We start from the raw sequence: 11,084 nt of genomic DNA, 5'->3' as shown, positions 1-11,084 counted from the left end.
TTTCCTGGTGTAATGTGGTCCAGTTTCCTGGTGTAATGTGGTCCAGTTTCCTGGTATTTGTAAGGACTCTGGCAGCAGCGTTGTGGATCAGATGCAGCTGCCTGATTGATTTCTTGTTCAGGCCTGTAAAGATGCCATTGCAATAATCCAACCTACTGAAAATGAATGCATACAGAAACAAAATCCCCTTAATTCTAGCAATGTTTTTTAGATGGTAGTAGGCAGATTTAGTGATAAACTTTAGATGGCTGTTGAAGTTCAGGTATGAGACAATAATTACACCAGGATTTCTGGCTTGGTTTGTAGCTGTCAATGACATGGAGCCAAGGTGAATGCTGGTGTTAGCTGGATTCCAATATTTACAAGTATTTTCATCCTGTCAGTGAATTCCAGAAGTGGGCAGTCCTGACTGCCTGGAGAGAGAAAGCTGGGTGGGCTCTGGGGGGGTGAGGGTTTGGTGTCTCCTGTTGGGGCTGGGGGAGACTCCCCCTGTTGGAGTGAGGATAAGGATGATGACCCTGCAGTTTCTCTCTTACTCTGTTCTCCGCGGTCAGTCCTTATCTCAGCGTTCTCACCATAGCGTCGTCTTATCGGTTGTTTTTGAACATCCTGACCCTTGTTCTTCTTCTTGACGGGGGCTTGTTTATTTATTTATTTATTTATTTATTTATTTATTTATTTATTTATTTATTTATTTATGTTTATTTGATATGGACATAGCAATTACATTGGACAAACCAGATACATTGTTTAAGTGTTTTAGCACAAGTGCTAATTCGCAACACTTGTCCAGTGGCGCAGATGATAAAAAATGTTGCTGCTTAGCAACTGTCCTCCAGCCTTGTTCAAACGGGAGCCACCTACCTCCTTAAAGAGATGTCTGCGACCCCAAAATATGTTGAAATTGTCAATAAAATTCATTGATTGAGCAGCAGATGCATCTTTGAGCCATCTGTTCAGCATCATCAGCCTGCTGAATCTCTCATCTCCTTGCCAAACCGTTGGTACTGGTCCACTGAAAAACACCTCAGTATTTAAAGGAGCATGAGGCTCTTTTTAAGAAATGAGACTCTATAGCGCCACCCTTCGCCACGACGGCCGTCGGGGGTACTGCAGCCAACAGCGAAGCCCGCACGGGAGAACGGGGAGAACGGGCATGCAGCGTCATTTGACGTCACATCCGCAGGACAGCGCGGGAAATTCCGGCCCGGAATTGCAGCACATTTTGCAGCACACAGCCTGTTCCAGGCAACGGAGAGATACGGTAGAGGGCTCATTCTTTTTGGTTTGGAACGCTTCACCTGACACTATTACTAGAAAACTTAAAACGTATACGAATTCTTTTCATAAATCCTGCCTCAATCCTGCCTCAAGCTCCTTTAAGCATGCAACTGTGCTCATCAGATCAGTGAAGTCTTGCTTTAATATCTCCAATTGTTGCTTCACAACATCAAGGGTCCTGTGTGTATGACGACAGCTTTAGCTGTCGGATGCTCCGCAGCAATGCTCTGGATCTTCTTTGTGATATTAGACTACTTTTGTGTACTTTTGTGTTTTTGCTGCAGAAGCATTTTATCTCATTGACAGCTCCGTCGCCCACTATCAGCGTACGAGGCCCAGTCATTAGCTCTGCCTGTAGCCCTTTAGCAAGGGATTTAGCCTCATACCTGTGTCTGGAGCCAGAAGATGAGCCTTCTCTCAGGGAGTCTGGAGTTTGAGAGAGTGGAGTAAATCTGTTCTCCAGTAGAATCCCTGGGTCTTGGGGAGATTTGCGCTTAGCTTTTGTTGTAGCCTTCTTTCTCTTGCCGGGTACTGGGGTTGAAGACCCCAGTACCCCATTCCTGTGCGATGGTAGTGCAGGCCACTCGGTGTCGTCAAAAGTCAGCGGATGCTGGGTTCTGCCTGATAACCGTCTTCTCAGATCTGAGGGAGGGGATTTGTAATGCTTTGGCTTCACACCAAGAGAGTTCCAGGGAGGACTTGTTGATTTATTTCCATTTATACCCGGCTCCTGTTGCGTCGTGGTGGTGTTAGTTAGCTTTCTGTTAGCCTGCTCCCTTTCACTGTTTTGGGAAATCGTCAGAGTAGATTCATTCCCATATTGTCCATTTATCTCCCCATTCACTTCAAGCCTGTGAATTTTTGTTTCCAGTACTGCTATCTTCTGGAGCAGTTTGTGGTAATCATCCATGGAAGGGGAAAAGGGAGGCATCTTGCTCCTAGTTAACTTCTGCTAACTGCTGCTAGCTGAGATCCTCAATCCCAGTCAAGATAGCGCAGGCTTGTGCTGCTGATAAGCTACGCTCACAGGGCCCGATTTACTAAAGGTTTGCGTGTGTTAAAACGTGTGCAAACTTGACAGCACCCGCAAAACAAAGTGCCAGCTGATCTACTAACAGCGTGCAAAGACGACTGCGTCTCTGAAATGCGCAAAATTGCACACGCAATCCAGTTAGTACTTTTGCCCTGATGAATAATCAATATGGGGCGTACCCCATAGAAATCCTAAATACTAAAGGAACGCACCACGAGATGTTGTAGTGTCGCGAGAAGCTACGAGGCAGCAGAATCCAACATGGCGAGGTAATACTCTCGTTTTCAATAAATGCTTTAAAAACGATTATATACTCAGATTAAAATAACGAAAGGGCAGTTTATAGGCAGATTATATAGTTACGAACCCAACCTGGAGCAAAGCGAATCTTTAGACCTATCCATAGACGAGTATTTTGAGAGATTTGTCATGGTGAAGAAGTCCGGGGGCGCGTCCTCCACGCCGAAGCGTTCACGACCTGAGGATTCCCCTGGAGCAATATCTCCTCCAGGAAATACCACCGAGGACATTCTGAGGTCTATCGACACCCGTTTGGCCTCCCATGACGCCCGTTTATCCCTGGTGGAAGTCCTGCACAAGGAATTCCAGTCATTAAGAGAAGCGGTGGAATATGGTTACCAGCAGGTGGAAAAATTGATGGCTGAAAACACCAGTCTGAAGGAGTCGGTGAAATCTATGTCAGAGGATTTTAGCCGGCTCCAGAATGAGAATAAATCTTTAAAGGAGGCCGTTTTAGACCTTCAATCGCGGTCCATGAGGGACAACCTGGTATTCTCAGGGATCCCGGAGAAACCTGATGAAGATCCTGAACAATCCGTCCAGGAGTTCATCCGGAACCACCTGAAGCTTCCAGAAGACCTGGCGAACTCCATCACATTTCACTGCGTCCATCGCCTAGGAGGAAGAAGATCCGAAGCCCAGAGACCCAGGCCCATTGTTGCTAAATCGAACACTATAAAGACAAAGAGCTTGTGAGAAGACGGGGGCCACAGCTACGCGGATTGCCGTTCTCCGTGAACGACCAGTTCCCCCGGGAGATCCTGGACCGTCGCCGAGTCCTCTTCCCAGTCCGGAGGAGGTTCATGACGGAGGGATCTCGTGCTGTCATCACCGTGGACAAGCTGTACGTGAACGGACAACTGTACCGCGACTCCAACATCACGCCCTGGCTCTTCTGAAAAGGATGAGTACAAAATGTACTTTCTTTTCCTCTCTTTCTTTCTCACTAACTGGTGATTAGGTTAGATATAGTTTCATACAATATTCTCGGTATATATTAAAGTATTAATAATTCTTGCTCTGCTAGTCTCGGTAAGTTATAGGCTCACACTGGTGATTGCCTTTCTCTCTCTTTTTTTTATTATTTTCTCTATTTTTTTTTCTATTATGTTTAGAATTATCTCCCTCCCCCCCACCTCACTCCCTTTCCCCTTTTTTTTTCTTTTATCCCTCTATGTCCCACTCTGCTGCACTTTCTTTCTCGGTTTGGTAAATTGGTACAAACACACATTTCACACATTTAGAATAACATGGCACACACACATACAACAGCTTCTCATGCAACATTACCACTTACATATAATGTTACTTTCAATGATTGGATTATGGATAAATTAAAGTTTGTCACCTGGAATGTAAACGGAGCCGGGAACACTTTAAAGAGATTAAAACTTCTTAACCAGATACAAACTCTGCAGGCAGACATTGTCCTACTGCAAGAAACTCATTTAGTTAAAGCTTCAGCAGATGCATTGGCCACGGCACATTTTCCGCATGTTTTCTCCGCCTGTTACAACTCCAGACAAAGAGGGGTAGCAATTCTCATTAATAAAAGAGTAAATTTCACTGTAAAGGACACACACATTGACTCAGAGGGTAGATATTTAATTTTAGTCTTGCAAATTCAAAGCTTGAATTTATGTATTTCCAATGTATATGGTCCAAATGTTGATGACTCCTCGTTTTTTCACTCTTTTTTCACCTCACTTTCTGCTCACCTAGACAACACAGTCATCATCGGAGGAGACTTCAACATGGTTCTGGACCCTGGAGTGGACAGGCTCAGTAATGCAGGTGGACACAGGAGTTGGCAGTCAGCAAGTATTGTTAAGCAATACATGATTTATCTGGGTCTTTGCGATACATGGCGCTCTTTACACCCAACCCTTAGGAACTACACTTTTTTTTCAGCCGTTCATCACTCATACTCTAGGTTAGATTATTTTTTAGTCAGTAGCTCTCTGATGAGAGATATCTCGGAATCACAAATTCACCCAATCATTATTAGCGATCACGCACCTGTTTCTTTCACTCTGGGGAAGAGGGGGAGCGTATCATCCTCCAAAATTTGGAGATTTAATACATCATTGCTCAAAGACCCCAACTTTACTAATTTTTTTAAGAAAGAATGGGATATATTTTTACAAAATAACGACCAGCCGGAAATATCAGCGAGCATTCTATGGGAAGCAGGAAAAGCAGTAATGCGAGGCAAAATAATTTCCTTTTCCTCAAATAAGAAAAAAAAAGACAACTTAAAAACAAAAGAATTAGAATGTGAAATAAAGATGCTAGAGGAGGCCTTCCAGACCTCTGCAGACGAACTTATCCTTAACAGAATAAGGAAAACTAAAATAGAATTAAATAAAATAATTGACGCAAAAACACAGTTTCTAGTACAAAGGCTTCGCCTGGAAAACTTTGCACATGCTAACAGATCGAGAAAATACTTAGCCAATCAACTAAAAATAAACAAAGAAAAAACAACCATAACATCCATTAAGGACCAGTCTGGGGAAGTTACACATGATCCCTGTTTAATAAATTCAGCCTTTAGAGACTTTTACTATAAATTATACTCGTCACAAATTGAACCATCTGATCAATCCATTAATGAGTTTCTTGGAGACATTAATCTGCCGAAGTTACATCAGGAACAGGTTACGAATTTAGACTCACCGCTCTCAATAGGAGAACTCCATGAAGCTCTTCAACATATGCCCAATAATAAAGCTCCGGGCCCAGATGGTTTCCCAGCTGAATTTTATAAGGAATTCTGGAGCATATTAGCACCAACATTTTATAAAATGATTCTAAATGCTAGGGAGAATAAAAGCTTACCCTTAAATATGAACTCTGCTAATATTAATCTTTTATTAAAACCGGACAAAGATCCCTTGCTCCCATCGAGCTACCGCCCAATTTCATTGATAAATGTAGACCTTAAAATAATTAGCAAGGCCCTTACTGAACGTCTGAAAAGAGTCACCCCTTCTATTATACATCCGGATCAAACAGGCTTCATTAAAGGTAGACATTCCTCTACTAATATTCGCAGATCATTGAATATTATAGACTATTCGAGTATCAATAAACAGGAGACTACTATTATATCCTTAGACGCGGAAAAAGCATTTGATAAGGTAAATTGAAAGTTTCTATTGGCAACTTTGCATAAATTTGGATTTGGCGAATCTTTCATTGACTGGATAAAAATATTATACAGCTCTCCCAAGGCACGTGTAAGGACAAATGATCAAATCTCTACAAGTTTTACCTTGCAAAGAGGCACTAGACAGGGTTGCCCTCTCTCTCCCTCATTATTTGCAATATTTATTGAACCTTTAGCAGCAGCTATTAGACGAAATCAAAATATTAAAGGTATACAATGCAAAATATTAGAGCACAAAATAAGTCTTTATGCGGATGACATACTCCTCTTCCTCCAGAACTCACGATCTTCACTATCACAGACAATTGCACTTATAGAGGGATTTTCATCTCTGTCTGATTATTCTATTAATTGGTCTAAATCCACTGTTTTGTGTGTTAACTGCAATTTTAGGAATATAACCAATACTCAATTACAAACATTAGATATTTAGGCATAAACATCTCCCCTAGGCTGTCAGAGTTAATAAAATTAAATCATGTTCAGCTTATAAAGAAAATAGAAGATGATCTTTCCAGATGGAGCTCTCTCCCCATCTCGCTCATGGGTAGAATAGCCACCATTAAAATGATGGTTTTACCAAAAGTAAATTATTTTTTCTCAATGATACCATGCAAACCCCCTCTTTCCTGGTTTAAATCGTTGGACTCATATGTTTCAAAATTTATGTGGAAAAATAAAACTCCACGTATTAGTTTAAAGACATTGCAAAAATCCAAAGAATATGGAGGTTTAGAGTTACCTAATTTTCAGTATTACTTCATAGCCAATAAATTACAGTATATTGTAAAATGGTCAAAAGATCATCCTTTAGATAGTCAATGGCTGGACTCAGAGCAAGTGTTTTGTAATGAACTAGAAATCTCAGAGTTACCATTCATTAGTCAAAGTATCAAACATCATCAATGTTTCAAAAGCATTAATATTAGCACAACTTTATCAGCTTGGTGGGAATTTCTTAAAGTAGCTAAAATTTCACTTTTTCCATGTGACCGTACACCCATATGGAACAACCCAGACATTGTGAAAAATGATAAAAAGATGGTTAATTTCGTTCAATGGAGAGATCAAGGAATACGGTATTTACAGCACGTAATTGTAGGAGGAGAGTTTGTACCTTTCAATACACTTATTGTTCAATACGGAGTTAGCAGGAATACATTTTTAGAGTATCAACAACTCAAGGCCATAATAAATAAAACATACAAAATTAGCCAATTAGATTTACAACTTCCCGCTAAGATAACAGATTTATTGAATCTAAGCACTCTAAAGTTGATATCAAAACTCTACAGGTTAGTGTCTAAACTGGACGATTCAATCTCTCTCCCGGTCTCCAAGTGGGAGGCGGATCTCTCTCTGAATACCGACCAGTTTTCTTGGTCACAAATATGCTTAAATACGTTTACTATGACTAAAAACCCAAACTTACAACTTATACAGTACAAAGTTCTTCATAGAATACATTATACTGGACAAAGGATGTTCCAGATGGGCTTTGTCACCTCTAATATCTGTTCACAGTGCACAGAGAACACTCCTGATAATTATATGCATGCTTTATGGTTCTGTACACCGGTACAGAGGTTCTGGAAGGAGATTTGTGAGGATTTATCCACATGGATCAACCACAGAATCCCAGTGTGCCCCACGGTATGTATATTAGGTCACCTGGGAGACACTCAAATAGAACCTAATTGGACACACCGGGTTCTCACTGCCTTATGTATCGCAAAGAAAACCATTCTAGTAAATTGGAAACAAAAATCCAGTTTATGTATCAACCATTTTAGGAATCTTTTATCAGATCATATTAGTAGTGAGATAATGTCTGCCTCCACTGAACAACATTCGGCTGAATTGCACTCTCTGTGGTCCCCGATTATTGGCTTCGTTACCTAGTGGGGGCGGGGGGGGTGGTGATCTCGTAGCCCTTGGGGTTGGGGGTCGGCTTGGGGGGTCTGGGGCGCGGGCCTCCGGTGGCCCCTGGGGGGCGGTGGGGGGGGGCCGCGGGGCCCTGTCCCTGGCCGGTGGGGGCCTGTGGGGGGGGTTGCCTCATGGCGGTGGGGGGGGTGGCTGGGGGGGCTCGGGCGGGGGGCTGTGGCTTGGGCATCTCCGGGTCTCCCGGGGGGGGCTGGGCCGTGGACGTGGGGGTCCCACTCGGAGGGCCCGGCCCTGCCTGGGTGGGGGGTGGCTGTCTGCGCTGGGGGGGCATTGCTGCCTTGGTCTTCCGTCGCTGGGCGGGGGCCGAGTGCCCCTGCGGATGTGGGGACTCCGTGACCCTTGGGGTGTCCGCCGGGGTGGCCTCGGGGAGGGGGGGGGGTCAGTGTCAAATCGATACTTGGCCCTCCCCCCTCCCTGTTTTTATGGCATTAATCACATGCACTCAACACCAGGGGCGGGAGGGGGTCCCACATCACCCGCGTTCCCTCACCGGCCTGGGATAGGTGGGTCGGGATACCCGGGCCTGGCGGGGCTCGCCGTGCAGCCTGGGGCGCCTTCTGGCGGTGCTGGACCCCTCCGGGGAGGGGGAAACGGTGCGTGATTGTGTGTCTGTGTCGGTGAGAATGCGGTATGGAAGGGCCCTGCCATGGAGGATTCGGGCCTCCATTGGCAGGACATCAAAACTTAATAATTTATCATTATTATATTATACAAAGATGGTTATTATTATTATTATTATTATTATTATTAGTATTATTAGTATTATTATTATTATGTATAGTATATCATATTATTATTAGTATAGATATCGGATAGGTGAATGGATGAATGAATGGGATGCCTGGATCTGGGGCCCTCCGTTGTCGGGCCTGCACGTGTGTCGCCTTGTTGGGGGGTTCCCTCTCTCCGGGCCCGTCTCCGGTCCCCCCCGCTGCCTCTGCGGCGGGGCGCCCCTCTGGTCTTGGAGGGCCACTTCGTGGGGGGCGGGTGTGCCTGCCGTGTCGGCGGCCGTGGCGGCTCTCTCTCTCCGGGCAGGCTGGCCCCCTGCCGGGTGGGGGTCGTTGGCCTGAAGGGTGAGGGCCTCCTGGCCGCGTGTCCGGCCCGGACCGGGTGGCCGGGGATTGCCTGGGGCGCGGTCCGCCGCCGCGGGATCCCTGGCTGCTTCTTCCCGCGCCGCGGGGGCCCCGCCCGCCGCCGGGGGGGGGGGCTCGCAGGCGGTGGGTTGCCTCCCTCCTACTTCTCTCCTCTGTGGGGTTGCCGGTGGCCTGGGTTCCGGTCTCTTCCGTGTCGGCCTCTGATCTCGCGGGTGGCGGGGTTGCTTCCCCCCCTCCCCCACTATAGATACACTTCAGGTGGAACTTTGTTTGGTTTATTACACACACACACACACACACACACACACACACACACACACACACACACACACACACACACACACACACACACACACACACACACATGATCATATACATACACACACACACACACACATAGACACACACACTGGCTTGTTCACCTGCATGCTGGCTCTCTAGTTTTTGGGTTTAGGTAGCGGTAGCGCTAGCTTAGCTCAGACCTGCAATCAGATCTCAAGATTTAGGTCGATTGCTGTTATTGTTTTGGTTGGCTCCGTGCCGGTTTCGTGCTTTGTTTGTGGTTTTTTGTTGCAGATTTCCAGTGCTTGACGTGTGTTTCCGTGTGTTCCTGCTTCCTGGATTGGCAGTGGATGTCGTCACCCCCCCCCCCCCCCAAAAAAAAAAAAAAAAAAAAATCACTGGGTATGTATGTGTACGCATATGTATGCGTATATATATGTATATATATTAAATATAGTAATAATGCACATATATATACTTTCGGTTTCTATCGTCATGGTATCAATCATTAATATGTGTGCAGACAAGGGGAAAAAAAAAAAAAAAAAAAATCCTAAATACTGGGAGGGGAAGATGCAAATTGCTCCATTTACCACGCGCAATGAGATTTACCGAGCCTGAAAGTAATTGCGCGTATTGTGATTGCGTCTGTATTTAATACGTTCGAAAGGAAGGTGCTAATCTGCTGCTGCTGTTATTGTGGCAAGGAGGCGACATCCAAAATCAAAGAATACGCAGAGAGAGAGTCTTTATTCTGCTGCATGCTATTTTAAAAATGGTTGCACAAGTTTTATTAAAGGCCACTTTTTCTTTAGTTCTCCGCCTTATATCTTGCCACCTTCTCTTATTGTGCCCCCCTCCACTCGCCCACAAGCAGGCCAAGCCTTTGTGCCAAAACTTTGTATTTTATTGATTATTTATCTTATTGAACGTGAAATCATCCTTCGTAAATTACATTTAATTAAAACCCGTGCTTATTAATCACAAAACACAGGTTAAACATCATGACCAAATCCACTCCGACCCGCTGTGTCAGGATCAGCGCAGAGACTGCAGCTTCGCCTGAATTATGCTTCTGCGTTAAATCGACGGCGTAGGGTCGCGGTGCGGTGTGCGTCGCCGCGTAGCCTACGCCGTCGGTTCTGCGTTGGTGTGACGCGGAACCATAAATCAGCCTTTAGTGTGCGCTCTGTGCGCTGTTCTGAACACTTCTCTTCTTTCGGCCATATGATGGTCCCGTCTGTCACACATTTACTGTCAGTGTTTGCTATATAATATATAATATTTGCAATATACTGTGGACATCTGAATAAAAACTTAACTCATAAATAGATGAATCAAAGCGCTCTCCAGCTCTGATTGTCTTTTTCTCCTCAGATCATGCCGAGCACCGCGGGGTCACGTTAACCCGACCAATTCAATATTAAAATCAAATTCGGTCCTGTGGCCCGTTTCTCTATTTCGTATTTTTGATCTGTGCCTAAAATTGAAATATGAAAAACCAGACGTTTTTCCGTTTTTTGTGTTACCAACTGCATTTATTCTATCGCAGGTTTTCTCCCATATTGCGTTTCTTTTGGTAATGTTTAAATTTCTTTGCTGTAGTTCATGAATGTGTTTATTTGCCTCTTCCACTAATATCTCTAACTCCAACTCGTCAAATTTCATTTTGCGCTTGTGACTTGTGACTGTGCATTCCATCCAGACTCTCCATGGCGCAGAGTTTGCGCTCGCAAACCTTAAGACACGCAACACCTCATTTAAATACTGCTGTTTGCACCTGTTATCAATTGCGCACGCAATCTTAGTTGATCACCCGCAAACCACACGCAAACAGCACGCGCAAACTTTTTCAGTGCACACGCAATTTAGTACTCTTTATTTAGGATCTTAGTAAATCGGGCCCACAGAGTACTAAAACGGTTTTAAATAAAAGTGGTAGTCTTCTGTAACTATCATAAATTAAGCTCCCGGTGGT

Source organism: Cololabis saira, chromosome 7 (assembly GCF_033807715.1).
Source record: "Cololabis saira isolate AMF1-May2022 chromosome 7, fColSai1.1, whole genome shotgun sequence".
NCBI classification, from domain to species: Eukaryota; Metazoa; Chordata; class Actinopteri; order Beloniformes; family Belonidae; genus Cololabis; species Cololabis saira.
The sequence above is the reverse complement of the archived record's forward strand: the minus strand, read 5'-3'. Positions refer to the sequence as shown.